Below are 6000 nucleotides of genomic sequence, written 5' to 3'. Positions count from 1 at the left end.
TCAGTATTTCCTGAGCCATGCGATCATGGCCTCAGCTGCATGATCTGTGCCTACTCAGCGCCGCGATCAGTGCCTACTCAGCCGTGCGATATGTGCCTGACATCCGATTGAGAAGTACTGTCACTCGCTTGATCAATGATAATCAACAGCTAGATCAGCAATCATCAACCGCTAGATCAGCATCTGTCAACGACTTTCTCAGCACCTTTCAGACGTTTGATCAGCGCCTATCAGCTGCTTAATTAACACTTCTCAGCCAGTTGATCAGCACCTGTTAGCCGCTTGATCAGCGCCTATCAGCCGCTTGATTATAACCTGTGAGCCAGTAGATTAGCACCTGTAAGCCGCTTAATCAGCACCTTTCAGCAGCTTGATCAGCACCAGTCAGCCGCTTGATCATTTCCTGCTCTGCTGGTCATTCAGCTCCTGGTCATCCACTTGATCAGTGCCTGTCAGCCGCTTGAGAAGTACCTGGCAGCCACTGGACCAGCACCTAATCAGCCACGCGATCATCATTTACTCAGCCGCACGATCATCGCCTCAGCCGCTTGATCTGTGTCTACTCAGCCCCGCGATCAGCGCATACCCAGCCATGCGAGGTGCGCCTGACAGACACTTGAGAAGCACTGTCAGCCACTTTATCAGCGACTATCAGTCGCTTGATCAGCACCTGTCAACGAATTTATCAGCACCTGTCAGCCGCTTGATTAGTGCCTGTCAGCTGCTTGACCACTGCCCACTCAGCCGATTGAAAAGCGCCAATGCAGCCGCGTGATAAGCACCAGTCAGCCGCCTGAAAATCACCTGTCAGCAGCTTGATCAGGGCCTATTAGCCACTTGATTAGAACCTGTCAGCTAGTTGATCAGCACCTGTCAGCCAATTGATCAGCACCTGTCAGCCAGTTGAACAGCACCTGTCAGCCCCTATATCATTTCCTATCAGCCGTGTGATCAGCACCTGTCAGCCAGTTGATCAGCACCTGTCAGCAGATTGATCAGGGCCTATCAGCCACTTGATTAGCACCTGTCAGCCAGTTGATCAGCACCTGAGAGTCGCTTCATTAGCACCTGTCAGCCAGTTGATCAGCACCTGTCATCCGGTTGATCAGCACCTGTCAGCAGGTTGATCAGTGCGTATCAGCTGCTTGATTAACACCTGTCAGTCTATTGATCATCACCTGTCAACCGCTAGATCAGCACCTACTTTGCTGCATGAACAGAGCCTACTCAGCCACGCGGTCAGTGACGCTCAGCCGGTTGATCTTCTCCTGTCAGGCGCTTGATCATTTCCTGCTCTGCTGGTCATTCAGCGCCTGGTCAACCACTGGATCAGTGTCAGTCAGCCGCTTGACCACTGCCCTCTCAGCAGATTGAAAAGCGCCTATGCAGCCGAGCGATAAGCGCCTGTCAGCCGCTTTACAAGCACCTGTAAACCGCTTGATCAACACTTACTGAGCTGCGCTCTCAGTGCTTAATCAGCCGCGAGATCAGTGTCTGTCAGCTGCTTGATCAGCACCTGTCAGCCGGTTGAACAGTGCGTATTCAGCCGCGCAAATACCATCTCTCAGCCAGTTGATCTGCTCCTACTGAGCCCCATGATCAGCGCCTACTCAGCCGCCCGATCAGTGACTGTCAGCCTCTTGAGAAGTACCTGTCAGCCACTTGATCAGCACCTGTCAGCCGCTTGATAAACGCGTGTCAGCAGCTTGATCAGTACCTGTCAGCCACTTTATCAGCACCTGTCAGCCAATATATCAGCAACTCTCAACAGCTTGATCAGTGCCCGCTTAGCTGCGTAATCAGAGCCTACTCCGCCACAGGATCAGTGACCCTCAGCGGGCTGATCAGCGCCTGTCAGCGGCTTGATCATTTCCTGCTCTGATGGTCATTCAGCGCCTGGTCCACCACTAGATCAGTGCCTGTCAGCCCCTTGACCAGTGCCCACTCAGCTGATTGGTAAACGCATACGCATCCACGCGATAAGCGCCTGTCAGCCACTTGAGAAGCATCTGTCAGCAACTTGATCAGTACCTGTCAGCCAGTTGATCAGCACCTGTCAGCCACTTCATTTGCACCTGTCAGCCACTTTATCAGCAACTGTCAGGCGCTAGGGCAGCCCCTATAAGCAGCTTGATCATTAACTGTCAGCCACATTATCAGCACGTCTTAGCCGCTGTATCAGAACCTGTCAACCGCTTGATCAGCACCTGTCAGCAGCTTTATCAGCACCTATCAGCTGCTTGATTAGCCCCTGTCAGCCACTTGATCAGCAATTGTCAGCCGCTTGTTAAGCACCTGTCAGCAGCTTGATCAGCGCTTGACCACTTTCCACTCAGCCGATTGAAAAGCAAAGACTCAACCGCGTGAATATCATCTTTCAGCCAGTTGACCTGTGCCTACTGAGCCCCGCAGTCAGTGCCTACACAGCTGCCCGATCAGTGCTTGTCAGCCGCTTGACAAGTACCTGTCAGCCACTTGATCAGCACCTGTCAGCAGCTTGATGTGCACCTATCAGCCGCTTGATTAGCACCTGTCAGCCAGTTGACCAGCACCTGTCAGCCGCTTGATCAGCGCCTATCAGTGGCTTGATCAGCGCTTGACCACTTTCCACTCAGCCGATTGAAAAACACCGACTCAGCCGCGCAAATAGCATCTTTCAGCCAGTTGATCTGTGCCTACTGAGCCCCGCAGTCAGTGCCTACACAGCCGCCTGATCAGTGCTTGTCAGCCGCTTGACAAGTACCTGTCAGCCTCTTGATCAGCATCTAATCAGCCACACGATGATTATTTACTCAGCCGCGCGATCATCGCCTCAGCCTCTTGATCTGTTCCTACTCAGCCCCATGACCACCGCCTACTAAGCCATGCGATCTGTGCCTGACAGCCACTTGATCAACGACTATCAGCCGCTTGATCATCGCCTTATCAGCTTCACGATCAGCGCCTACTCAGCCGCTTGGTCAGAACCTGTCAGGCAGTTGATCAGCACCAGTCAGCCGCTTGATCATTTCCTGCTCTGCTGGTCATTCAGCTCCTGGTCATCCACTTGATCATTGCCTGTCAGCCGCTTGAGAAGTACCTGGCAGCCACTGGACCACCACCTAATCAGCCACGCGATCATCATTTACTCAGCCGCACGATCATCGCCTCAGCCGCTTGATCTGTTTCTACTCAGCCCCGCGATCAGCGCCTACTCAGCCGTGCGAGGTGCGGCTGACAGACACTTGAGAAGTACTGTCAGCCACTTTATCAGCGACTATCAGTCGCTTGATCAGCACCTGTCAACGACTTTTTCAGCACCTGTCAGCCGCTTGATTAGTGCCTGTCAGCTGCTTCACCACTGCCCACTCAGCCGATTGAAAAGCGCCAATGCAGCCGCGCGATAAGCACCGGTCAGCCACCTGAAAATCACCTGTCAGCAGCTTGTTCAGGGCGTATTAGCCACTTGATTAGCACCTGTCAGCTAGTTGATCAGCACCTGTCAGCCAATTGATCAGCACCTGTCAGGCAGTTGAACAGCACCTGTCAGCCCCTTGATCATCGCCTATCAGCCGTGTGATTAGCACCTGTCAGCCAGTTGATCAGCACCTGTCAGCCTCTTGATCAGAACCTGTCAGCAGCTTGATCATCGCCTATCAGCTACTTGATTAGCACTTGTCAGCCAGTTGATCAGCACCTGCCTACCGATTGATCAGTGCCTGTCAGCTGCTTGATCATTGCATTCTCAGCTGCGAAATCAGCACCTATCAGCTGCTTGTTTAGCACCTGTCAGCCAGTTGATCAGCACCTGTCAGCACCTTGATCATCGCCTATCAGCCGCTTGATTAGCACCTGTCAGCCAGATGATCAGCACCTGTCAGCAGCTTGAGCAGCGAGTATCAGCTGCTTGATCAGCACCTGTCAGCCAGCTGATCAGCACCTGTCAGCAGATTGATCAGGGCCTATCAGCCACTTGATTAGCACCTGTCAGCCAGTTGATCAGCACCTGAGAGTCGCTTCATTAGCACCTGTCAGCCAGTTGATCAGCACCTGTCATCCGGTTGATCAGCACCTGTCAGCAGGTTGATCAGTGCGTATCAGCTGCTTGATTAACACCTGTCAGTCTATTGATCATCACCTGTCAACCGCTAGATCAGCACCCACTTTGCTGCATGAACAGAGCCTACTCAGCCACGCGGTCAGTGACGCTCAGCCGGTTGATCTTCTCCTGTCAGCCGCTTGATCATTTCCTGCTCTGCTGGTCATTCAGCTCCTGGTCATCCACTTGATCAGTTCCTGTCAGCCGCTTGAGAAGTACCTGGCAGCCACTTGACCAGCACCTAATCAGCCACGCGATCATCATTTACTCAGCCGCACGATCATCGCCTCTGCCGCTTGATCTGTGTCTACTCAGCCCCCCGATCAGTGCCTACTCAGCCGTGCGAGGTGCGCCTGACAGACACTTAAGAAGTACTGTCAGCCACTTTATCAGCGACTATCAGTCGCTTGATCAGCACCTGTCAACGACTTTATCAGCACCTGTCAGCCGCTTGATTAGTGCGTGTCAGCTGCTTGACCACTGCCCACTCAGCCGATTGAAAAGCGCCAAAGCAGCCGCGCGATAAGCACCAGTCAGCCGCCTGAAAATCACCTGTCAGCAGCTTGATCAGGGCCTATTAGCCACTTGATTAGCACCTGTCAGCTAGTTGATCAGCACCTGTCAGCCAATTGATCAGCACCTGTCAGCCGCTTCATTAGCACCTGTCAGCCAGTTGAACAGCACCTGTCAGCCCCTTGATTATCGCCTATCAGCCGTGTGATTAGCTCCTGTCAGCCAGTTGATCAGCACCTGTCAGCCTCTTGATCAGAACCTGTCAGCAGCTTGATCATCGCCTATCAGCTACTTGATTAGCATTGTCAGCCAGTTGATCAGCACCTGCCTACCGATTGATCAGTGCCTGTCAGCTGCTTGATCATTGCATTCTCAGATGCGCAATCAGCACCTATCAGCTGCTTGTTTAGCACCTGTCAGTCAGTTGATCAGCACCTGTCAGCACCTTGATCATCGCCTATCAGCCGCTTGATTAGCACCTGTCAGCCAGATGATCAGCACCTGTCAGCAGCTTGAGCAGCGAGTATCAGCTGCTTGATCAGCACCTGTCAGCCAGTTGATCAGCACCTTTCAGCAGATTGATCAGGGCCTATCAGCCACTTGATTATCACCTGTCAGCCAGTTGATCAGCACCTGAGAGTCGCTTCATTAGCACCTGTCAGCCAGTTGATCAGCACCTGTCATCCGGTTGATCAGCACCTCTCAGCAGGTTGATCAGTGCGTATCAGCTGCTTGATTAACACCTGTCAGTCTATTGATCATCACCTGTCAACCGCTAGATCAGCACCCACTTTGCTGCATGAACAGAGCCTACTCAGCCACGCGGTCAGTGACGCTCAGCCGGTTGATCTTCCCCTGTCAGGCGCTTGATCATTTCGTGCACTGCTGGTCATTCAGCGCGTGGTCAACCACTGGATCAGTGTCAGTCAGCCGCTTAACCACTGCCCACTCAGCAGATTGAAAAGCGCCTACGCAGCCGAGCGATAAGCGCCTGTCAGCCGCTTTACAAGCACCTGTAAACCGCTTGATTAACACTTACTGAGCTGCGCTATCAGTGCTTAATCAGCCGCGAGATCAGTGTCTGTCAGCTGCTTGATCAGCACCTGTCAGCCGGTTGAACAGTGCCTATTCAGCCGCGCAAATAGCATCTCTCAGCCAGTTGATCTGCTCCTACTGAGCCCCACGATCAGCGCCTACTCAGCCGCCCGATCAGTGACTGTCAGCCTCTTGAGAAGTACCTGTCAGCCACTTGATCAGCACCTGTCAGCCGCTTGATAAACGCGTGTCAGCAGCTTGATCAGTACCTGTCAGCCACTTGACCAGCACCTGTCAGCCAATATATCAGCAAATCTAAACAGCTTGATCAGTGCCCACTTAGCTGCGTAATCAGAGCCTTCTCAGCCACAGGA

The sequence above is a fragment of the Bubalus kerabau genome, chromosome 9 (assembly GCF_029407905.1).
Source record: "Bubalus kerabau isolate K-KA32 ecotype Philippines breed swamp buffalo chromosome 9, PCC_UOA_SB_1v2, whole genome shotgun sequence".
In the NCBI taxonomy this organism is placed as follows: Eukaryota; Metazoa; Chordata; class Mammalia; order Artiodactyla; family Bovidae; genus Bubalus; species Bubalus kerabau.
This window is presented reverse-complemented; position numbering follows the sequence as displayed.